The 24849-nt window shown below is 47.5% G+C and overlaps 1 protein-coding gene and 1 non-coding gene across 8 annotated transcripts in view; one reads left to right on the top strand and one right to left on the bottom strand.

The window, feature by feature from the left end:
- Positions 1-24849, bottom strand: part of PXK (PX domain containing serine/threonine kinase like) — a 94876-nt gene that overhangs the window by 67321 nt on the left and 2706 nt on the right. The window lies entirely within an intron of this gene.
- On the top strand, positions 14311-14500 carry LOC126014911 (U2 spliceosomal RNA). The gene has a single exon (XR_007497860.1). It is a non-coding gene; the product is annotated as a U2 spliceosomal RNA (small nuclear RNA).

Genomic DNA, 24849 nt, shown 5'->3' with positions numbered 1-24849 from the left:
CAAAAATCAAAAATAAATAAAAAAAAGTAAAAAAGCATCTGAAGAGTCACTGCTCTCCCAAGCTCAATTTTGTTGAGTGAGGAAGCCAAGTGTATCTCCTTTTCAGCCCGGTGACATCCACTCTCCTCGGCAGGACAGAATCATCTACCATGGACGTGTGACCTGTGACTTCCTGCTAAACAAATGACTCACTTTCAGCTCTGCTCCCAAAAGGGACAGGGCCAGTAGCAGCCACCAGCTTGGCTTCCTGTAGGGAAGCTCAGTGGTGGGTATGCCACAGGCTGATCGATGCTCCCCCTTTTGAAGTGTCCCTTGCTCTTCCCTGCAGGAGGACTGGGGAAGGAGCACTCACCCAGTCAACCTCAAAGAGCCAAAGTTCCAGCGAGGGACAAGACCGCAAAGAAGCGTCACATGAAGTCCTTTTGCTTCTAGCATGAAGGCAGCATTTCGAAGAGCCCTTTCTGGGTTTTGTTTGTATGTTTGTTTTTTGAGGGGGGATGGAGGCCCATACTTGGCAGTGCTCAGGGTTTATTCCTGACTCCACTAGACTCAGTGGTCATTCCTGGGGGTTCTCAAGGGATGTTGGGAGTCAAACCCAAGGCAGATGTGTGCAAGGCAAGCACTCTACCCGCTGTACTGTTGCTTCTGCCCCAGTTTCTGTAGCCATTCAAGGTCAGGCCCCTCCAGGAAGGAAGAGAAAAAGCCCCCTAACCTGCCAAAATGGGATTATCAATAAAACCTTAATTAGAAATAAAATATAAGGGCCAGAGAGATAGCATAGCGGCTTCTGCCTTGCAAGCAGCCGATCTAGGGCCCAAGGTGGTTGGTTCAAATCCTGGCGGCCCATATGGTCCCCCGTGCCTGCCAGGAGCGATTTCTGAGCAGATAGCCAGGAGAAACCCCTGAGCGCCACCGGGTGTGGCCCAAAAACAAAAAAAAAAAACAAAACAAAACAAAAAAAAATAAAAAAAAAGAAATAAAATATAAATAAATGAATTCTTCTTTTGGAGGATCTCCAGGTGGTGCTCAGAACCCCTCTCCCAGCAATTCTCAGATAATGTCCAGTGACCGATGTGAGGACAGGAAGATGTGGTTCTACCAGCCCACGGTGCCAATGACTGTCCAGGCTATGGGGTCTCCAGGGCCACTTCCGGGCTCAGGGCTGTCCCAGGATTACTCGTGACATAAGCTCTGTACTATCCCCTTCACCCCTTGTGCAACAATGCTCTTGAGCAGAGCTCTGAAAGCACTGACACCCTTCTGTTGAACATGAACGAGAGAGGACCCTCACCCCACTCAGACCATTGTTTACTGTTGAGGAAAAATGGTTAAATTTACACACAATCCCTGCTATAGCTGGAAAAGGCCACTTTTTTTTGTTCGTTTGGGGGCCACACCTCATGTCACTCAGGGGTTACTCCTGGCTATGCACTCAGAAATCGCTCCTGGCTTGGGAGACCAATTGGAGTGGCAGGGATCGAACCAGGTCCATCCTGGGTCAGCTGCAGGCAAGACAAACGCCCTACCACTGTGATATCGCTTTGGCCCCAGCAAATGGTCACTTTAAGTCAGGGGTCTCAAACTTGCGGCCCGCGGGCTGTTTGCGGCCCTTCGTACATTTTGTGGCCCTGCCCTAGAGGAATCTTTTGTTTTGTTTTGTTTTGTTTTAGTTGTTTGGTTATACCCCCCAATGTTCAAGGCTTACTACTGACTTTGCACTCAAGGATCACACGACTTTGCCTCCTGCGGCCCCCAGGTAAATTGAGTTTGAGACCCCCTGCTTTATGTGGACCCTTGAAGTCAAGCCGGGCTTCCTCTCCGAGGTCCACCCCTGACACAACCTGAGTCTCTAGGGGCTGAAATGTCACTTCCCCTAACACCTCCTCTAAACCAAAGGAGATGAGATCACAGATTTGAAGTTGTGTTACTTAGTGACTTAGTTTTCTCTTGCTGCCATGAAAACAGCAAGCACAAGGTATGTACACACAACTACATCATGGTTTTAATCCGCAAGCAAAGAAGACAGCGGCAGCACTACTAAAAGCACTCAAGAAAAAATTTGAAAGGGCAGCCATACGCTAGACATGAGAAACCTTTGGAGCCCGTCTCTGATTTCTAACCAGGAGAACCCTAACTTTACTCCTAATGACTCAGTGACTTCAATTGCTTACAAAACAAAGTAGGGAGGAAGAAGCACAGCCTGGACCGCATTCAGCAGTGCTCAGGCCTAACTCTGGGCTGTGTTCAGGGATGACTCCTGGTGCTGCTTGGGGGACCAGATGGGGTCATAGGGAGATCCACGGTACTGGGCTGGCCAAGTGCAAGGCATGTATCTTACCCACAAGCTGTGTCTCTGCCCCCTCTGTCCATTTTAAAGAAAGTATTACAAAAAAGTCTGAGACTGGAGCTGGAGAGAGAGTACCGTGGGCAGGTGCTTGCCGTGAATGTGGTCAACCAGAGTTCAATACTCAGTACCATAAATGGCCTCCAGAACCTTCCAGGAATGATCCCTGAGTGCAAAGCCAGGAGTAAGTCTTGAGCAGTGGTGAGTGTGGCACCCAAACCAAAAAAAAAGAAAAAGAAAAAGAAAAAGGTTCCCTGAAACAATTGGATTCTCCCAGTAAGAGTACAGATACATTATTTTGTTTTGCTTTGTATTTTGGCCAATGGATGATGTTCAGGGGCTACTCCTGGCTATGCACTCAGAAATCGCCCCTGGCTTTGGGGGCCATATGGGACACCGGGGATCAAACCCAGGTCCTTCCTAGGTCAGCCACGTGTAAGGCAATAGCCTGACCGCTGTGCTATCACTCCAGCCCCACACAGATTCATTATTTGCTTTTTTCGGTTTTTTGGGTCACAGCTGGTGGTGCTCAGGGGTTACTCCTGGCTCTGCACAGATACATTATTTGTTGGTTTATCTCTATACTGGAGAAACAGTCATGTTTTCAAAGGGATGAACTAATGGGGAAGGAGCAATAGCATAAGGTAAGGCTTAGAAAACCCTAGTGGCCCACAATAGAGTATGCATAGCCCTGGGTTAAGAAAATCTGGGCTTGGGGGCCAGAGAGATAGCACAGGGGTAAAGCGTTTGCCTTGCACATGGCCAACCCTAGACGGACCCTGATTCGAGTCCTGGCATCCCATATGGTCCCTGGAGCCTGCCAGGAGAAACTCCTGAGTGCCACCAGGTGTGACCCAAAAAACAAAACAAAAACGAGAAAGGAAAAGAAAGTCTGGGCTAGTAAAAATAAGTTCCTTTATTGCCAGTCCAAAAGCATGAAGGCTGGGTGGACCCTTTTAGAGGCAAAACCTTTTAGAGGCGACACCTACACCTGCCTGAGAACTCAACTCTTGAGAAGAGAGATTTCAGCACAAATCGAAGGTCATAATGAGGAGGAAACAGACGTTCAAAGTTCATTCTCTTTTGCCAGCACCCTGAGTCTCTTAGCACATAGGCGGTCCCACTGGTGCAGTTTAAACATACTTTGCCTTCATTCCTATTCTGGGGTCCCCAACATTCTTGCTTGGGACATGTGGAATTCCTGTCACCCCCTCTCCCTCTCCCCCCCCCTCTCCAGCTCCATCTATCTATTATTTTTGTTTGGGGGGGGGCCACACCTAGGCCTTACTCCTGGCTCAGGGATTACCCCTTGTGGGGCTCGGGGAATATTTAGGGATTGAGCTCAAGTGGCTATGTGCAAGCAAGACAAAGTGCCCTACCCACTGTACTAACTCACCAGTCCTCTTTCTACTGTCCCTTTATTTGTGTTTTTGGGTCACATCTGGCAGCACTCGGGGGTTACTCCAGGCTTTGTGACCAGAATAATTCCTGGCAGGTTCAAAGCACCACATGGAATGACAAGGATCAAACCCGGTTAGTCATGTGCAAGGCAAACACCTTCCATTCTGTGATGTTGCTCTGCCCCCCTCCCATCTCCTCCCTCCCTTTAAAAAAGTTTATTTGTTTTTGGGTCACATATGGCAATGCTCATGGTTACTCATGGCTCTATACTCAAGGGACTGCAGGGGATTCAGGGATGGAACCTGGGTCAGCCACATGCTAGGCAAGCACCGTACCTGCTGTACTCTCTCTCCAGCCTCTCTCTTCCCCTTTCAAAGTTTTTTTTTTTTACTCTTCCAGAAATTATTTTTGCAAAGTAGAGGATGAACCATGGGGCTGGAGAGACTGCCTTGCAGGCAACTGACCAAGGTTTAATCCCATGAACTGACATCACATGTGTCCTCTGAGCACTGATGACTGTCAGGAGTGATCCCTGATCACAGAGTCAGCAATAAGCCCCGCGCACTGCCAGATGTGCACCGAAACAAAAACACCAAAAACAAAGGCACTGAACTTGAGAAACCTGGGGTGAGGTCGGGACTTGTTTTGTTTTGTTTTTGTTTTGGGACACATCTGGCGGTGCTCAGGCATTACTCCTGGCTCTGTGCTCAGAAATTACTCCTGGCAGGCTCAAGGAAACATATAGGATGCCAACCTGAGCAGGGCAAATGCCCTACCTGCTAAGCTATCGCTCCGGCCTTGGGACTTTTTTGTTCCTTTGTTTTGGGGTCACGCTTGGTGGTACCTGGGGGCTACTCGTGGCTCAAGTTAGAACAAGAAAGGGGGATATCATTCCTGGGTTTCCAGGGATTGAATCCAGAACTCCCACAAGCAGAACAAATGTTCTGCCCATTATGCCATCTCCCAGACCCCAGAGGTTAGGACTGAAGGTCAGGGCTGGGCTGATGCTCCTTTTCCTACAAAGTGCAACACCTCACTCCTGCCTAAGAGCTGCCAGACTGAGGGGGTCAGAGGTGGTCGTTTTCAGAGCCCAAAGGAGTTCTCTGGCTAACCGTTGATGAAGAATTTGACGGGGTCTGGAGAGATAATATAGTGGGTAAGGCATTTGCCTTGTAAGCAGCCTACCTGGGTTTGAGCCCCGCATCCCATATGATACACTGAGCATCACAGAAGTAATTCCTGAGTACAGAGCCGAGAATAATGTCTGAGCATTATGAAGTTTGGCATATTCCCCAAAATTTAACTTGGGGAGGCAGTATGACAGGTCAAAAGACACTCAGGGGCCCGGAGAGATAGCACAGCGGCGTTTGCCTTGCAAGCAGCCGATCCAGGACCAAAGGTGGTTGGTTCGAATCCCGGTGTCCCATATGGTCCCCCGTGCCTGCCAGGAGTGACCCCTGAGCATAGCTGGGTGTGGCCCAAAACCAAAAAAAAAAAAAAAGACACCCAGGAAGGAAGCCCACCGTCAAGTTGCTCTTAATTTCCTGAACTGTCGTTGCAGAGTTGGATCTGCACTCAGATCAGACAGGGAGGAGTCTCCAGATGTTCAGTTCTCTGAATAAGTTCTTTCCAGTTTCTATCTCCATGATTTATTTTGTGTTGTTTTTTTTTTTCTTTTTGTTTTTTGGGCCACACTCAGGGTGCTCAGGGGTTACTCCTGGCTGTGAGCTCAGAAATCACTCTTGGAAGGACTGGGGGACTAGTTGGGAAGGTGGGGATAGAACCCAGCTCGGCTGCATGCAAGACAAATGCCCTACCCGGTGAGCTATCTCTCTGGCTCCTATTCCCATGAATTTTCATAAGCCAAAGGGTGACGGAAACCAAAGGCTTATGGAGCCACCAGCTCAGGAGTTCTAGCCCCAGAACATACATGGTCGCCGGAGTCCCTCCAGGAATAATCTCTGAGTGCTGTTTCAGAAGTAAATCCTGAACACTGCCAAGTATGTCCCTATCCTTGCAACAAATTTTTGTTGTTTTGGGGCCACATCAAGCCCTCAGGGTTTACACTTGGCTCTGCACTCAGAAATTGCTCCTGGCAGGCTCTGGGGACCATATGAGATGCCGCCCTACTGCTGTGCTATCACTACGGCCCCTAAATTTATTTTCCATTGACTTCTTTAGCAAACTGCTTTTAAAATACACTACGAGTGAACTGGTCTAACATTTCTTACTGGTGATAAGCAGCACTTTTTGTAAAACACGCTCCTAGTTTTTGTGAATATGCTACTATTGTAAGGAATTCTGAGTGCTTAAGAATTGAGATGATCTGGGTTTGAATACCATCAATGAGAACTCAAGCAGCATCTTTTTGGGACCTTTGGTGAATCTTTATGACTTAACAGCCTTTGTACTATGCAAAGGAGATAGCAGAAAGAGAAGACAGAAATCAAATGAAACCTTTTAGTTCCAGAGCCCGGAAAATACTTGGTGGGAAAGAAACTTCAGACAATGGGTGGATGCCAACTTAAGGAGCCTATGCTGACTATTTTGAACCATTTATAGAACATGTTTACTGCACACATGTTTCTTCTGGCTTGCCTGCAAAGTCACTGGGTCCTCCTGAGACTTTCGTTCCAATTCCTCGAAAGCGTGGAAGTGCTCACACGCCAGCCCCTCCCCAGATCCATCTCCTACCACACATGGCAGTCTTGGCCTAGAGCTCCAAGCCTGCATTGGGAAAGAGAAGATCCTTCCCCCCACCCCAGGCCTGTCCCACCACATTCCAGAATATTCTCCGGGCTGAACTCTCTCATGCAGCTAAACAGGCGAAACCAGTTCCTCAAATCAGGAGGCGGTTGGGAAGGGAGAGGACCAGAAGCCAGGCCTGGGGAGCCTGAGTTAATGTGGCAGGCCCCAAGTCCTTTGACTCAGACTTTGAGACCCCTGCCCTTTGCAGTCACCACCTTCGACAAGCACAGGGACACTGGGCCGTGCAGAACCGCTGGGCATGAGCGAGAGAATTCCTTTCTCTCCAAACACTGTTAAAATGGCCCCACGGTGACCACCAGCCAGGTTCTGAAGCAGCAGAAAGGGGCGTTTTCAGAGGAGCAATTCTAAAGAGGTCGCGGGTTTGCAGGAGCACTCTGGTCTGTGTCTTTCAGGGTATCAAATGACATCAAGTCACTTTTTTTTTTTTTTTTTTTTTTTTTTTGGTTTTTGGGCCACACCCGGTGGTGCTCAGGGGTTACTCCTGGCTGTCTGCTCAGAAATAGCTCCTGGCAGGCACGGGGGACCATATGGGACACCGGGATTCGAACCAACCACCTTTGGTCCTGGATCAGCTGCTTGCAAGGCAAAAGCCGCTGTGCTATTTCTCCGGGCCCTCATCAAGTCACTTTTATGGAAAGTTTTTCTTCACAGCAGGAACTCAAGAACTAGCCTTTGCTCAGGGCTCTGGGGTCACTCCTGGAGGTGTTTGGTGGGCCAATTTCTCTCTCTTCTCTCACTTCTCTCTCTTCTTCCTGGAGGTATCTGGTGGACCAAATTCTCTCTTCTCTTTCTCTCTCTTGCCTGGAGGTGGGGCAAATTTTCTCTTTTCTCTCTCTCTCACTCTGGGATCATTCCTAGAGGTGTTTGGTGAGCCAAACTCCTCCTCTCCTCTCCTCTCCTCTCCTCCCCTCCCCTCCCCTCCTCCCCCCCTCCCTTCCTCTCTTCTCTACTCTTCTCCTCTCTCCACCCACCCCCCATCGCTGTTTGATGGGCAAAACTCTCTCTTCTTTTTTCCTCTCTGTCTGTGTGTGTATGTGTCTGTCTCTCACCCCTGCAGCATGCAGTCCTACAGCCCTGGCAGCCGAGCAGCAGCCAGCAGCAGGTGCACTTGCAGCTTACTGCAGTAACTGCAGCAAGAGATTCTAAACCATCCAACACATTTCTAGACCTCACCTGGAAAACACTTCCTGACTCAAGTAACAGATCTCAAAGTCCAAATGCATTTTGGTCATTGCTCTTCAGCTAGGATGTTGGCAAATGCTATGAGCTCATGAGAAGATACATGGAACACCTGCATTGTGGCCTCCCAATTATTCTTCCAAGACAATATGGACCACAGGTTAAAACAGTACACAAACCACAACTAAGGGTGGAGTCATAATACAGCCAGTAGGGTGCTTGCCTTGCATGGCGCCGACCCAGGATCAATCCCAGTCACCCCAAATGGTCCCCTGAGCACCCCTAGGAGTCATCCCTGAGCACGTTACCAGGAGCAAGCCCTGGGAACTGTCAGGTGTGGCCCTCCCCCCAAAAACCAAAACACGGGCCCGGAGAGATAGCACAGCGGCGATTGCCTTGCAAGCAGCCGATCCAGGACCAAAGGTGGTTGGTTCGAATCCCGGCGTCCCATAGGGTCCCCTGTGCCTGCCAGGAGCTACTTCTGAGCAGACAGCCAGGTGTAGCCCCTGAGCACCGCCGGGTGTGGCCAAAAAAAAAAAAAAAAACCAAAACACTGTATTTTTCATACCACAAGACACACTTTTTCCCTCCAAAAGTACGTCTTATGGAGCAAATGCCACCTGGAGCTGAAGCCTGAGTGCAGGGGAAGAGAGCATCTAAAAACTACGTGTGTCTTACATCAAGATGTTTAAATAAAGATATTAATTTAAATAAATAAAATAAATAAAAACTGTGTGTCTTATGGTCATGTGCGCCTTACAGAGTAAAAAATACGGTAAGCAAAACTGAGGATTTAGGAGGCAGCTCAAAGGGCTGGTGTGTGGTACATCCTGGAGCTCAGTTTGTACTAAGGGAAACACTGCTAAGTGTTTCTTTCTTAGGGCAACTGGCTTGCAGCTGCATGTCATGCTGAGCGAAATAAGCCTGGGGTGAAAACGCAAACACAAGATGATCTCCCTCGGTGGTGGTATACAGGGAAACAAATCAAGGACATGAGAAATCGCAATCAACAATAAGCATCATGCACTGGCAAACAGACTGAGTGCAGGTTTAGGTATGCGGGCAGGAAGGCAGAGGCACCATGAGGTTGACTGGCAGAATATGGCCATATAGGCAGAGGGTCTGGACTTTGTGGGGGTGCTGAGGGAGGTCCCAGTAATCTCTAAATCCATAACAGTCAATCAACAAACAATAGGGAGTGGGGCCAGAGTGATGCTGGCATTTGTTTTGGACACGGTTAGTCTGGGTTCAATCCCTGGCATCGCATATGACTTCTGGTGCCCCACCAGGGGTGATTCCTCAGTGTAGAACCAGGAGTAAACCCTGAACACCACTGGGTGAGGCCCCAGAACTAAAAACCAAAACAAACATAATAATGGAGAAATGAGTAGAAGGGAAGAAAAGTCAGACCAGAGGTGATGCAGAGATATAGGTCAGAGATAATTTAGGGACAGGAGTGAAGGGTGTTGGACATTTTGGTGGGGGTGCTGTGTAACTTTGCACATCAGCTTCATAAGCATGAACACTAACTTTTGTAATCCTACTTTTTAACCTATAATGGAAAAATAAATTAAAAACTTTGAATGAGGAGCCTGAATAATAGCACAGAGGTAGGGCATTTGCCTTGCATGCTGCCAACCTGGGATGCATCCAGGTTCGACCTCTGGCATCCCATAAAGTCCCCAAGTCTGCCAGGAGTGATTTCTGAGTACACAGCTAAGATTAACCCCCTGAGCACTGCCGGTTGTGGCCCAAAGACCAAAATAATAATAATAAATAATAATATTTATTAATAATAATAATAATAATTTAAAAGTTTACAAAAGCCACGTGGTGAGATCAGCGTGGCACAAATTAATCTAAACTATGGTTTTAGGTGTAGAAAATTAGTGGGTAGTAATATTTTACTCATAGTTGGTAATGTAATAAGTTTTAGTTAGTTAGTGGTTAAAAAATAAAAATAAAAGGGAAGTAGTTCTGTTTAAATCATTTAAACATCTAATTTCTAACCACCTGCATCTTTGTCTTAGTCATTTTCTTTATGATTTAAATGTGTTTTGTTGTCTTTCATAGTTAATATTTTCTATTGCAAAATGTTTTACTGTGTATTTTAATGTACTTAGCCTGTTTTTAAAATGTATGTTATGCATGTATGCTGCAGTACTTGTGTATAGAAAAGGTATAGGAACATGAAGTTCCCCCAATATAGTTTAAAAGTATAGGAACATGAAAGTTCCGAAATAGTGCTTGGTAAAAAAGCATTAATAGAATTTTAGGTTACAGGTGTAAAGTATATTTTGCAAAAATATGTTTTTGAAAAGGGCTGGTATATTAATTTTCACTCTATTACGTTGGTGCATAAAAATATTAAGAAAAGGAGGAAATGTGGGTGTACCTATTTAAGACCCTAGACCCACCCACTTCTGGGAGGGGTCTTGGGAACCGGATAGTAGGTATAACCTTACCTGCTAGACCCTCCCATTCCTGGGAGGGGTCTGGGAAATGTTATATAAGGCTTGGACCAAGGGAATTCGGGCCCTTTTGGCTTTTTGGCTTTTTGGCTCTTGGCCCTTTCTGCGCTGCTGGGCGCTCTGAGGAAGATGGCTGAAAGGAGTTTAGATGCAGGGCCAAGAATAACTAATGCTTAAAAGGTTATGAGATAGGCCACACACATGTGGTGAATAGGGTATGAATAAAGTTAATGCTTCCTGAAGCCTGCCTGTGAGTGAGTCTTGATTACGCCGACTACCTGGGCCTGGAATCCGCCAGCTGGATGGGGATGAAGCCACGTGGCTGGGGCCTAAGCACAAAGGCCTCCATCCACCGCCATGCAGCCCCATCGTTAATTATTTAATGCTACATATAATAATAATAATAATAATAATTTAAAATAATAACAACTTATTAAAATAAAACTTTTAATGCTAGAAACAACTACATTCTTTTCATCCATGCAATGGTGATCATTTGTTTTGTTTTGGGGCTTACACCTAGTGGTGCTGGGGGGGGGGGGGTTTCCTGGCTCTGAGCTCCAGAGTCATTCCTGGTAGTGCTGGGGGAATCACAGGGGATACCAGGGATTGAAGTCAGGTCAGCCACGGGCAAGGCAAATGCCCTACCCGCTGAGCTATCGCTCCAGCCCCAGTTGGCCTTTTATTTTAGTTGACAGCCACAATAGAGGACAATAGTTCAGTGACTAAAGTGCCAGCCTCACATGCATAAGGACTGTGGTTAAATCCCAGAACTGCCTGTGCTGAGGACGATGCCCAGCAAGAAGGTGGTTCCTGGCTTGACCACAGTTAGGCATGTGCCAGGACCCCAAATGACAAAGATGTGCGATCACCACATCCTGCATGCAGCTCCCTCAGAGAGCCCCTGTGTGAGCACGGGGAGTGTAACCCTTGGTGTACCACATGACTAGATTGAGTGTGAGTAAAACCAGAGTGCAGGGATCAGAGACAGGTGAGCAGATAAGGCCTTGATTCGCATTCAGCCCCTCATGGCTCCACGTACCGTTCTACCCCCAACACAACGTGGACCTCTGAGCAACCACTAAAAGTGGCCCCCAAATCAAACTGACTGAATAATGCAACCCCCGGTGGCCACTCCAACAAGAATGTATGCGAGAGCAACAAGCAAAAACCACAACACCAGAGAAGCATGTGGGTAAAATCACCCCACGTGCCCTATCTCCAAGCCCAGGTGAACAATTCTGAATCAGATAGAGCATGAAATAATCCGAAGCAGGCTGAGGTGATGAAACGTGGAGTCTGGCTGTCTTCTACCTGGTTTGGAGAGCCAGCTGCCTGCCAGAACTGCCTTTTTTACTGAATCCAGAGACCACCCTGGGTGGGGCAGTAAGGACAGAGTAGGGACAGATAGCTCAGACTATCCTGAGCCAGTCCCACCCAGGTTTACAAGCAAGACCATCTCTGTTTGGGGGTAAATCCAGGTTGTAAACCAATATACAAAGGAACCAGGGTAAAATAAGGTGTAACCTCACATATCTGCATGAGACTGTGACTAAGCAGTGTGCGCTCTGGTGAGCTCCACAACCAAGCATGAGTGCAAACCCCGGGCGGGCATCACAGCAACTTTAGCAGAGGGAACAAAGAAAAACACGGACTCAACAAGCAATATGTGGTGATAGAGAATCTGTCCCACGGCACGTCCACAAGCAAAATTCATTACGATGCACACTGGATCATCATATTTCATATGATGAGAATATAAAATACATGAGTGTTTATATTAATCATATGTTGAAATAATATTTTGGAAATAATATAGTTAGTTAGCGTATATATAATTGGGGGGGTGGCCTGTTTGGACCACACTTGGTGGTGCTCAGTACTTGTAACTCGCTCTGTACTCAGGTATGGCTCAAAAATAAAGAAGTGCTGGCCATGAAGAGAGGCAGGAGTGTGAGAAGAATGAACATGCAGAGCTCCAAGCATGTGGCTCTATGTACAGTACACAGCACACAGTACACTGCATGCGTGCTGAGCACTGAGCTGTTATCATAACGCGCACCACTGCCTTTCCACAGAACTCAAAACTGTCTTGTGCCAAATTCAGACTTTTCCTTCCTGGGAAGACCAACTTCTGCTATCTCAACGCGTCCTCTGTCTGTCTGTCTTGCATCATTTCTGGTACCTGTTTCCCTAACGGCCTCACCTAATCAACTTCTCTTGTGGCTTTCCTCTCTCACTCTCTCCAACTCTCCTTCTATCACTGGCCTGAGATGTGACTTCTTCGGCGTCGGGGTCTCTCCCCTGCTCCTTTCTCCCTCAACCTGCTAAAAATCCTGCACATCCCCAAATACTATTTGTTGTTTTTTGGGGGGCACACCCAGCAGTGCTCCAGAGTTAATCTTGGCTCTATTTCAGGACCCCTCCAGGCAGAGCTTGGGGAATCTTTAACAGTGCCAGCCATGGAAGGCAAGTGTCTATCTCTAGTAATCTCTTGGGGTCTCTCATTCATCTTTTTATCTAACTACACAACCCATGGCATGGCCCAAGGAAGACTTCTTAAGAACTTGTTCTGGGGGCTGGAATGATAGCACAGCTGTACGGTGTTTGCCTTGTATACTTCAAACCTGGGACAAGCCAGAGTTCGATCCCCCGGCACCCCATATGGTCCCCTGAGCCTGCCAGGGGCAATTTCTGAACACAGAGTCAGGAATAACCCCTGAGTGCCTCTGGGTGTGACCCAAAAGCCAAAAAAGAACTATTCGAACAAAGTAGAAACTGCTTCCTAGTGTGACTGTGTTCAACACACACACACACACACACACACACACACACACACACACACACACACACACCTACCGAGGCACTTCACTGAGGACAAAGGAAGTCAGCTGGACTCCAGGGAATCGAAGTGCCTTTCTCAGAAGCCCTGGGATGTCCTCCACCCACTCACATGCATGACCAGATGTCAACGGAAGTGGCAAGGAAATGCACAAAAGGCACAGACATTTTTACTTTATTTTTCACCCCGCTGCCAGAAGTCAAATGGGCGTGCTTCAATGAATGTTGGGGTGTCAACATGAAGAGCTGAAATGACCTCTGGCTGGGGCGGCCACTCTTCCGGCCTACCTCTGGGAACCCGCCTGCCAGGTTAGGCTGAGCTAGGGTCTATCTACTCGCCTCTCTGGTTGAACTGGCATCACCCGAATTACCTTCAGAATGGGTTCCTAAGGTGAGGAGGCAGAGCACGGGGTTTAAGGCGCTTGCCTTACAACCAGCCTGACTGAATCCATGACACCACGTGGTCCCTGGAGCATCACAACATTCTTTTTTTTTTTTTTTTTTTTTTTTTTTGGTTTTTGGGCCACACCCGTTTGACGCTCAGGGGTTACTCCTGGCTATGTGCTCAGAAATCGCCCCTGGCTTGGGGGGGACCATATGGGACGCCGGGGGATCGAACCGCGGTCCTTCCTTGGCTAGCGCTTGCAAGGCAGACACCTTACCTCCAGCGCCACCTACCCGGCCCCTTTTTCTTTTTTTTTTTTTTTTTTTTTTTTATCACAACATTCTTTACCAAAATATCCCCGATCCAGTAACTTACGGGTTGACCTGAGCCAGAGGGGAGGATAACCAGAATACTGGGCAGTAAATAATGACAAGCATGTAAAATGCTGGCTCCTTTGGTACAAATAAAGCTGAATAGGATTTTCAGAGCAAAGAAAATTATATTCTGGGATGGTGAGATACCTCAGTGCCCTAAAAGCATCTTTCCTCAGCACCACATGGCTCCAAATTGATCCCTTAAGCATCACCTGGTGTGGCCCCTAAACAAAACAATGGAAAGGTAAAAATCAATGCTGAGAGATGATACAGTGGGAGATTACTTGCCTTGTATGCAGCTGATGCAGGTTCAATTCAGGCACTCCCTATTGACCTGAGCATCACCAGCAGTAATCCCTAAACCCAAAGCCAGGAGTAAGCCTTCTGCCAAGAACACAGCCAGATATAGTAAAAAAAAAAAAAAAAAAAAAAAAAAAAGTGTGGGGCGTATAGCACAGGAATAGTGTGTTTATTTTGCATGTGGCAGCTGGGGTTCAATCCCCAGCATCCCATATGGTCCCCCAAGCCTGTCAGAAGTAATTGTCTATCGCTTCTCGGCCTTTTGGCTAAGATCAAGTGTAGTATCTGTTCTTATCAGTTTAATATCTGATACGTCATCTATCCAACGACAATATATTAAATGGATTTTTGGCACTGGAAACTGGAATAGGAGTTTGCTCCATCCATTCCACGCATCAACTGGTATTGCAGTACCTCCAGGAACGGTGCACCAAAAAAAAAAAAAAAAAAAGTAATTTTCTGAGAGCAAAGCCAGGAATAACCCAAGTCCTGCTGTGTGAAAAAAAATCTACAATAACAACAACAACAAAAGTGAAAATGCTGGCAATCATGTCCAACTTGGTAGGCAAAAAGCAATCCAAGGAAAGGGTGAACTTCCATCGAAGTGGACTCATTCAGCAAATTCACTTCCTGAACTAGTACTTAGCCAAGACTTAACGATCTGTGGGCCAGGACAGTTTGCAACTGGCTCACAAAATGAGAGATGAAGGTATGAAAGGGTGGGTTTAGAGATTAGAAAGATCTCCAGGTCAGAGATGTAGATAAGCAGTGGACCACATACATGCCTTGCATGTGAGGGGCCTCTGGGTTCTGTCTCCAGTACTGAAAAACAAAATAAAACAAAACAAAACCTGTCTTGTTCGCTTTATAAGATGCACATGGTTTTTAGATGCTCTCTTTCCCTGCACTCAGGCTTCAGCTTCAGACAACATTCACTCCGTAAGGCACACTTTTTTTGAGAAAAACGTGTGTCTTACGTACAAAAAATACGGGAACTGCCCACATGGCCCAGGGCACATCAAGAGTGGGCAGGGAGATGTGTTCCCCATGCACATGTCCCCTGAGTCCCTGGGACCATCCACACTGCCCTTCAGAGCCCAAGCTTGAACCGGAGACACAGCCCTGGCGTGGAAGCTGGGTGGAAGAGGCCGCTGGTGAATGTGCTGAGCCACAGAGACCCCAGGAGCAGACTAAGGCCTGGCACAGTGCCACGCAGCCAGGCCTTGCCAGGCTAGACCACAATGAAGCCTGGAGACAGCAGGCCAGCCGGGCTCTGTCTCGTGGGGCTTCTGAAGTGTGGCAGGGAAAGCAATCTCGAAGGGGAAGGCCCGGAGCAGCTACACTGCTTTCCCTTGCCACTTCCTCACCCATGATGAGATTCGGGGTCCTCCCCACCAGGACTCTGCCTTCCCTTCTCTACCACAGAACAGCCTCGGCAGACTATTAGGGACAAATGGCCTATTTCAGATGAGCCACAGCGAAGAAATGTAGGTAGCCTGGTTTAGACTTTTATCAACAGGGGCTGGAGAAATAACACAGCGGTAAGGTGTTTGTCTTGCATTCAGCAGTCCCAGGACAGACCCGGGTTCAATTCCCGGCATCCCATACGCCACCCCCCCCCCCAGCTGCCAGGAGCGATTTCTGAGCGCAGAGCCAGGAGTAATGCCACTGGGTGTGCCCCCCCCCCAAAAAAAAAAAAACCAACAACAACAAAAATGAAAAAAAGATCTTATCATAACAGAGGTGCTAGGAGAAGCCACAAGTGTGGTGGCTTGAACACCCTGCTTCCTTCTTCCTCTTCCTTCTTTCTAAGAAGTCTTCCAGGCACATTGAACCCACAGCAGCTCCCTTCACCCACCAACAGAATGTAAGGCATCCACAGTCCTGAAAACGAGGTTTTCTTGAAGCAGTTTCAGGGCACAGGGCAGTGCAGTTTTGAGACGGACATCTCTCACGGAACGAAGAACTCCCAAGTTTCCAGCAGTGAAAAATGTTATTTCACCCTAGTGCCATAGTCTAAGAGCAGGTCTCAGGTGGGCGAGGTTCTGAGATGTCATAGAAAGGGGAATTTGAGCACTTCAAAGAATTGTCTCTCTGATGGAGCCTAACAAAGTGAAACCCTAAGAATTAAAGAACGCACAGTTTAATAATCTATGCGGGAGGCCGGTGACACAGTGTGTAGGGTGCTTGCCTTGTACTCCACAGACCCGAGTTTGATCCCTAGCACTCCACATTATCCACAGAGCCTCTCTAGGAGTGATCCCTGAGCACAGAGCCATGAGTAACCCTAAATGCTGCCAGATGTAGCCTCTTACCCCAAAAGAATCCATGCTGGGACTGGGGATGTGAGTCAAGGGCAAAGCACTTGCTTCAAATGTAGGAGACCCTCTGTTCTATCCCCTGCACCACAAGACAAGAAAAAAGGAGGGAAAATGTATATGTATGTATGTATATATGTGTATACACACACACACACACACACACACACACACACACACACACACACCCCTCTGCCTGGCAAGTGTGAGGCCATGAGTTCACACTCCAGTGCTGCTACAAGTGTGACCCTGGCACCCGGGTACTGCATAAATATTTTGGCTCCAGTACAGGGAGGAACATGTAAGGCATTGCACAAAGGTCACCTCTCAACAAGCACAGCAACCAAAAAAATGTGCATCTCCAAGATAGTTGCTTTGCATGAGGCCAACCTGGGTTGAATCGCAGGCATCCCCCATGGTCCCTGAGCAGTGCCGGGAATAATTCCTGAGTGAAGAGCCTGAACAACATCGTTGGGTGTCCAGACCATAATCAAACAAACAAACCAAAATACAAACAAGCAAAAACTGTTACCAAAAGAAAAAACAACAACTTTCCATGAAAATTCTTATTTCTTGGTCCGGAGTGATGGCGCAGCGATAGAGTGTTTGCCTTGAATGCAGCTGACCCAGGATAGACCTGGGTTTGATCCCTGGCATCCCATATGGTCCACTGAGGCTGCCAGGAATGATTTCTGAGCGCAGAGCCAGGAGCAGCCCTTGAGCGCCACCAGGTATGGCCAAAAACAACCAAACAAACAAGCAAAAAACCCACCAAAACCCTCCCAATAAACTCATTTCTTTTTTTTTTTTTTTTTTGGTTTTTTGGGCCACACCCGTTTGATGCTCAGGGGTTCCTCCTTGCTAAGCGCTCAGAAATTGCCCCTGGCTTGGGGGGACCATATGGGACGCCGGGGATCGGTCGTGATCTTTCCTTGGCTAGCGCTTGCAAGGCAGACACCTTACCTCTAGCGCCACCTCGCCAGCCCCCTCATTTCTTTGCATTGAAATCCTCAAAGTAAAACATGGCTATTTGTCTTGCTTTGCTTTGTTGTGGTGGGGTTTTTTTTTTTTGAGGGGGGGGGGAAGAGCCACATCCAGTGGTGCTCAGAGGCTATTTCTAGCTGATACCCAAAGCTCTCTCCCAGAGAAGTTTGGGGGTTACCCCCCAGCAATTATAAGGGACCATGCAGTGTAAGAACAGGGGTCCATAAGCATCTTAAACTCTATATTATCTCTCCCACTCCAAACTTTCTGTGAACAGACTGAATTTGGAACTGGAGAGATAACACAGCAGGTAGGCTGCTTGCCTTACCCGAAGCTGACCCAGGTTCCATCCCTGGCATCTCAACGGTCCCCATCTCTATTTAAGCACCATGATTACAAACATGTTTGTGGTTGGGTTTCAGTTGTAAAAAAAGACAGGTACTGAATTCTATCCTGGCAGCCTGCTGGTTGAACCGAGCAGCTCTGTGTGATCCCTAACACAGCGGGCAACTTCCAACTGCTTCACAGCCTGTGTGTCTGTGTGCACAAGTAAAAGGCACAAACTCCCAGGAAAAAATACCAGCATCACAACTAAACAGTACAACCATCAGTGAGCAGCATGGCTAAATGGGCTGCACCACGGCCAGGGGCAGGCAAGCCCTATCATACTGCAGCAGCAATGGAGGGAAGAAGAGGGAGACAGAAAAAGTCTCAAAACTGAAAACAAAGAGCGCTTGTCCTCTCCTTGGACAAGAAGTCACACCTAAACCCTCATCACCCACACCCCCACCACTCCCAGAAGTGTGCACATTACTCCTGAAAGAAATCCCTAATGAAAGGAACCTGGTTAAAGAGAAATATAGGGGGGAGGAGGAGTCTATTATAGTCCTTCTACAACACCCCAAACAACTTCAAACATTAAGAATTCTAAAACAAGGGCCCGGAGAGATAGCACAACGGCGTTTGCCTTGCAAGCAGCCGATGCAGGACCAAAGGTGGTTGGTTCGAATCCCGATGTCCCATATGGTCCCCCGTGCCTGCCAGGAGCTATTTCTGAGCAGACAGCCAGGAGTAACCCCTGAGCACCGCCGGGTGTGACCCAAAAACCAAAAAAAAAAAAAAAAAAAAAAATTCTAAAACAGAGGCCTGGGATGTGACTGACTCGCTGCTGAGCAATTGTCTTGCTTAAGCAGTCCCTGGATTCATTCCCTAGCAAAGTAGGAAGAAGAAGAAGAAGAAAGGGAGCTTTGAAATAATGTTTGGGTCCAGTGCCCGCATTTTCAGGGTATCAAAAACTATAACCTAAAGAAACTTCATTTTAGATATGGCATCGTTAGCTGCCTGCAGTGTATACCAGAGGGTTGTTTTGACCTTTTCCAGGTAGAATTGTTGAGACTCTCAAAACCGACTACGTCTTGAACAATCTCAAAATCACAATCTTCCAGAATTATGGCTATTTCCATCATCAATCACCCTGGGAGGCAAAGCTCAGAACTACCATTTCACACTGGTCCTAGATTTCTACCAAAGCCTCCCAGGAAGTGCAGCCAGGTATCTGCATTCCTAAAAATCAGCAGTCCCCAGGGCTGGCTTGATAATACAGCAAGCGAGAGTTTGCCTTGCACAGGGATGACCCGGGTTCGAACCCTAACATCCCTTATGGTCCCCTAAGGACAGCCAGGAGTGCAGAGCCAGGCATTAACCCCTGAGCACCACCAGATGTGGCCCAAAAACACACATCCAAACACACACACACACACACACACACACACTCACTCACTTACTCACTCATTCACTCACTCACTCACTCACTCACTCACTCACTCACTCACTCAATAGCTCCAGATTCCGGCCACAAAAGAAAGAAAAAGCCTTCAATAGATAGGGCCAGGCCAGAGAGATACAGCAGTAGGTACAGCAGTAGGGCATTTGCCTTGCATTCGGCTGATCTAGGAGGGACCTGGTTCAACTCACGGCATCCTACATCCCATATGGTCCCTCCAGCCTGCCAGGGGCGATTTCTGAGTAGTGACCCAGAGTACTGCTGAGTGTGGGCCCAAAACCAACCTATCAATCAAGTTTAAAAAAAGGTGGGGGGGGCCGGGCGGTGGCGCTGGAGGTAAGGTGCCTGCCTTGCCTGCGCTAGCCTAGGACGGACCGCGGTTCGATCCCCCGGCGTCCCATATGGTCCCCCAAGAAGCCAGGAGCAACTTCTGAGCGCATAGCCAGGAGTAACCCCTGAGCGTCACAGGGTGTGGCCCAAAAACCAAAAAAAAAAAAAAAAAAAAGGTGGGGGGGGCCAGCGAGGTGGCGCTAGAGGTAAGGTGTCTGCCTTGCAAGTGCTAGCCAAAGAAGGACCTCGGTTAGATCCCAAGCGTCCCATATGGTCCCCCCAAGCCAGGGGCAATTTCTGAGCGCTTAGCCAGGAGTAACCCCTGAGCATCAAACGGGTGTGGCCTGAAAAAAAAAAAGCCTTTGATAGAAAGAGATGATAACTTTGTAACCTCTAAATTCAATCATCACTAGTTCCAAAAAGCTTCCAATTCAGGGCTAGAGAGAGTCAAGCAGGTAAGACATTTGCCTTGGAGCTGAAGCAGGTTGGATTCCCAGCCACAAAGGTGACCAGCACAAGGTCACCCAAGAATGCGGAACCGGGGCCGGGCGGTGGCGCTGGAGGTAAGGTGCCTGCCTTACAAGCGCTAGCCAAGGAACGGACAGCCAGCAGTTCGATCCCCCGGCGTCCCATATGGTTCCCCCAAGCCAGGGGCGATTTCTGAGCACATAGCCAGGACTAACCCCTGAGCGTCAAACGGGTGTGGCCCAAAAACCAAAAAAAAAAAAAGAATGCGGAACCAGGAATGAGCCCTGAGTGGTTGGTGTGGCTCCAAAACCAATATATACATATACATACATACGTACACATATACATACAAGTTTCCAACCCTACACACGTCAATAGATGGTGGGAGAGTAGATTCCCAAAAAATAAACTGATTCCCTCATACTACCTTCAAAGACACTTTAGCCTGGCAACGTTACTTGAGCTTCTGAAGACTTTCAAACAGCATCCGGAAAAGACAGAGCAGACAGACTCGGAGACTGAGTCCTAGACCACTAAAAATGTCAGGTTTTGAAGACAAAATGTCTCCTAAATTGGCATCGCATTTATATACATATTCTGGTAAACTGTGAAGAGTTTAAAAATCGGAGGGGAGGTCACCACCAGCCATGCTCAGGAGTTTGTCCTGGCTCTGAACTCAGAAATCAATCCTGGGGGGCTCAGGAAACCATATAGGATGCCTGGGATTGAACCACTAGTTGATTGCATACCAGGCAAACACGATGCTGTTCTCTCGTTCTTTCTCTCTCTCTCTCTCTCTCTCTCTCTCTCTCTCTCTCTCTCTCTCTCTCTCTCTCTCTCTCTCTCTCTTTCCCCTCTCTCTCTCCCCTCTCTCTCCCTCTCTCTCTCTCCCTCTCCCTCCCTCTTTCTCCAACCAAAAGAAAATTTTTAAGAGCTGGCAAATTCAACTACAGCTCAGTAAGCAAAATCACAGCACAATCTCAAAACTACCTGTGTTATAACAGTAAAAAAAAAATTCTTATCAACTTGTATGTTCCAAGTCAATATGGAAAATGATGCAGGAACTTAGAACTCAAAAGCAAAAGGTCCATGAAAGCAAGCGCTTTCCAGCACTTCAGCCCATCTCCAGACTGGCCTGGCACACAGCAGACATTTAATACATTTTTGCTAAACCAAAAAAAAAAAAAAAGCTGTTTGAATATATAAGCCGTGCTGCAATACAGTTTGTAAAACCCACAGACACAAGGAAAGATCCATTTTCAGTAAAGATTTTAACATGTGGGGGCAGGAGTGATAGCACAATCGTGGGGAGTTTGCCTTGCACTCGGCCGACACAGGACGAACCCCTGTTCAAATCACAGCATCCCATATAGTCCCCATAGCCTGTCAGGAACAACTTCTGAGTGCAGGGCCAGGAGGAACCCGTGAGCGCCACTGGCTGTGACCCAAAACCAAAAAAAAAAAATTAACAAGTAATATTCTTTCCACACACTTTTTTGGGGGATGGTTAGGCTGCTCTCAATATAATCCCTGGCTCTGTGCTCAGAGATCACTCCCAGCAAGCTCAGGGACCACCTGGGATGCCAGGATCGAACCTAGGTCACCAACATGCCAGGAGTAATCCCTGAGCGCTGCCGGGTGTGACCCAAAAACCAAAAAATAAATAAAAATAAATAAATAAAAAAATAAAATGAGCCAAATGCTGAGGAAACAGGCTTGAATAAATAGGCATATTTGATAACAACCAAACTTGTCAGTGTCCCCTGGTTTAATTTACAAGTAGGTAAGCGTTTTTTTCAGTTCAATTGATTTTAAAAGTTTTCCCTTTCATTTAACCAAGATCTTTCGTTTCCCTTGTCGTCTCGTAGTCCTTCCAGAGTTTTGAACTATTTACTTGTGCATCTTTTTTTTTTCCAGAATCCTTTTTGGTTTTGTTTTGGGGTCACATCTGGGGTACTCAGGGTTACTTCTGGCTCTATGCTCAGAAATGACTACTGGCAGGCTCCGGGAACTATATAGGATGCTGGGTATCAAGCCAGGGTCAGCTGTATGCAAGGCAAATGCCCTACTCACTGTGCTATAGTTCCAGCTCGCAGAATGCTTCTTGTTTGGAAAATTCTTCCCTTCTTTCCCTCCCTTGCCCAAAGCATCCTCTTCCTAATTCAAGTCCTTTCTAATCAGATTTTAGGGAAGCTTCACTCCCTTAAGGCAGAGGCCTGGTCTCTTTCCTGGAGCTAACTGACTGTCCTCCAGAGAAGTTAAAGAGTCTTCAAACCTCAGGTACCCAATCATCAACCCATCTGGGCCCTTCCCGATACTAAGGCACACAATAATTACCTTTCTAGTGTTCCCTTTAGCCTTCCAATATGTATTTCCAAGACCAAAATAATTTCCCCTCACAAGTCCATAAATTCTAAATCATGTATAATTACAAATTCCAAATAAATTTCCCAAGGTCAAAATCTTGGTAAATGAGGCCAGAGAGATAGCACGGCACTAGGGTCATTGCTTTGCACACAGCCAACCAAGATGGACCCAGGTTTGATTCCAGGCATCCCATATGGTCCCGAGCCTGCCAGGAGCGATGTCTGACTGAGCTCAGAGACAGGAATAATCGCTGAGCGTCACAAGGTATGCCCCCACAAAAACCAATCTTGGTAAATAACAAAAATTATGGATAGAAATGAATTTACTTGTGGGGCCAGAGACAAGTATAAGTACAATAGAGGAGGGAGACTGCCTCTCACAGAGCCAACCAGGGTTCGGTTCCTAGAACCCCATGTGTTCTCTAGATGCCAGAAGTAAGTCCTGGGTACCATCAGGTGTGGATCAAAAAAAAAAAAAAAAAAGAAAGAAAAACAAACACGGGCCGGAGAGATAGCATGGAGGTAAGGCGTTTGCCTCTCATGCAAAAGGTCATCGGTTCGAATCCCGGCGTCCCATATGGTCCCCCCGTGCTCGCCAGGAGCGACTTCTGAGCATGGAGCCAGGAGTAACTCCTGAGCACTGCCGGGTGAGACCCAAAAACCAAAAAAAAAAAAAAAAAAAGAAAAACAAACACAAAACACAAAACAAGTCTAAACCAATACCCACCATCTTCCCAGCAGAAAAAAGGCCCATTTCCCGGGAAGGTGGCGCTGGAGATAAGGTGTCTGCCTTGTAAGCGCTACCAAGGAAAGGACCTCGGTTCGATCCCCCGGTGTCCCATATGGTCCCCCCAAGCCAGGGGCGATTTCTGAGCACATAGCCAGGAGTAACCCCTGAGCGTTCAAATGGGTGTGTCCCAAAAACAAAAACAAAAACAAAAACAAAAAAGGCCCATTTCCTCTACCAAACTCCAACTGTCCCCAGGGAGTCAGGTCAGGGCTGAGATACTTCTTGGCATTCTCAGAATGGGTGGGGACAGATTCCCCTTCCTCCTTGAGCCACAGCAGCTAAGTGGCACACGCACACCAGGACAGAAATGGCCCCCTCCACTTAAAGTTATCCCACTGCCAGGCTACCAAATTGGTTTCAGATCTATTAGATTTCTGACTGTGGGTCATTTGGGGCTGAAGAGGTTGCATGGAGGTAGGTAAGGCATTTGCCTTGCATGCAGATGGACGGTGGTTCGAATCCCGGCACCCCATATAGTCCCCCCGAGCCTGCCAGGAGCGATTTCTGAGTGCAGAGCTAGGAGGAACTCGAGCACCACCGGGTGTAACCCCCAAACCAAAAATAAAATAAAATAAAATTTATTACTGGACTGTGTTTGATGTAACATCAGATGCACAGACTTGTGGATATATATATATATATATATATATATATATATATATATATATCAAAAGCATGGCAATGAAGTGCTCAGGTACAGTTCTATACTCTCTGTGTATGTTTCTTCCTAAAGCCAAGGAGTAACTTCCTTAAGATCTGGAATTTCAAAGGGGTGACAGGGACCTCTGACCTCTGAGGGACCAACTACTTCCAGCTAACATGTTGAAAAGCCCTCTTCCACCACCCCTAAGAAACAATTTCCTTTCCTTCTAAACACTAGCCTGGGGAGGGCTATGCCTGGCAGTGCTCAGGGCTTACTCTTGGCTCTGTGCTCAAGGATCACTCCTGGTAGACTCTGGGGACCACATGAAATACTGGGAATTGAACCGGCTGAACATGTGCAAGACAAGTGCCCTATCCACTGTACAATCTCTCTGGCCCCAATAACTACTTCCAAAGAAATTTCCTAAAATTCCCTTTTTGTTTTGGTTTTTGGGCCACACCCGGCATTGCTCAGGGGTTACTCCTGGCTGTCTGCTCAGAAATAGCTCCTGGCAGGCACGGGGGACCCTATGGGACACCGGGATTCAAACCAACCACCTTAGGTTTTGGATCAGCTGCTTGCAAGGCAAACACCGCTGTGCTATCTCTCCGGGCCCACAATTCCCTTTTTCTTAATTTTTAAAAATTCTTTATTGTTTTGGGTTTTGGGGCCACACCCAATGACGCTCAGTGGTTACTCCTGGCTATGTGCTCAGAAATTGCTCCTGGCTTGGAGGACCATATGGGATGCTGGGGTATCGAACCTCGGTCCGTCCTAGGTTAGCTCGTGCAAGGCAAAAGCCCTACTATTTGTGCCAATGCTCCACCCCCCCTTTTTAAAAAAACTTTATTGATTGATTGTTATTTGGGCCACACCTAACGGTGCTCAGGCAGCTCTCTGGCTCTGCACTCAGAAATCTCCCCTAGCAGCCTAGGGGACCATATGGGACACTGGGAATCAACTGGGTCCCTCCTGGGTTGGCCTCATGCAAGGCAAACCACTACTGCTTTGCTATCTCTCCAGTCCCTACAGTTCCCTTTTTTGAAAGGGCTACTCTGGCAGTGCTTCCAGGACTGATCTCAATAGAGCTTTGGGACCTTGTG

Source organism: Suncus etruscus, chromosome 7, assembly GCF_024139225.1.
Source record: "Suncus etruscus isolate mSunEtr1 chromosome 7, mSunEtr1.pri.cur, whole genome shotgun sequence".
NCBI classification, from domain to species: domain Eukaryota; kingdom Metazoa; phylum Chordata; class Mammalia; order Eulipotyphla; family Soricidae; genus Suncus; species Suncus etruscus.
The sequence above is the reverse complement of the archived record's forward strand: the minus strand, read 5'-3'. Positions and strand labels throughout refer to the sequence as shown.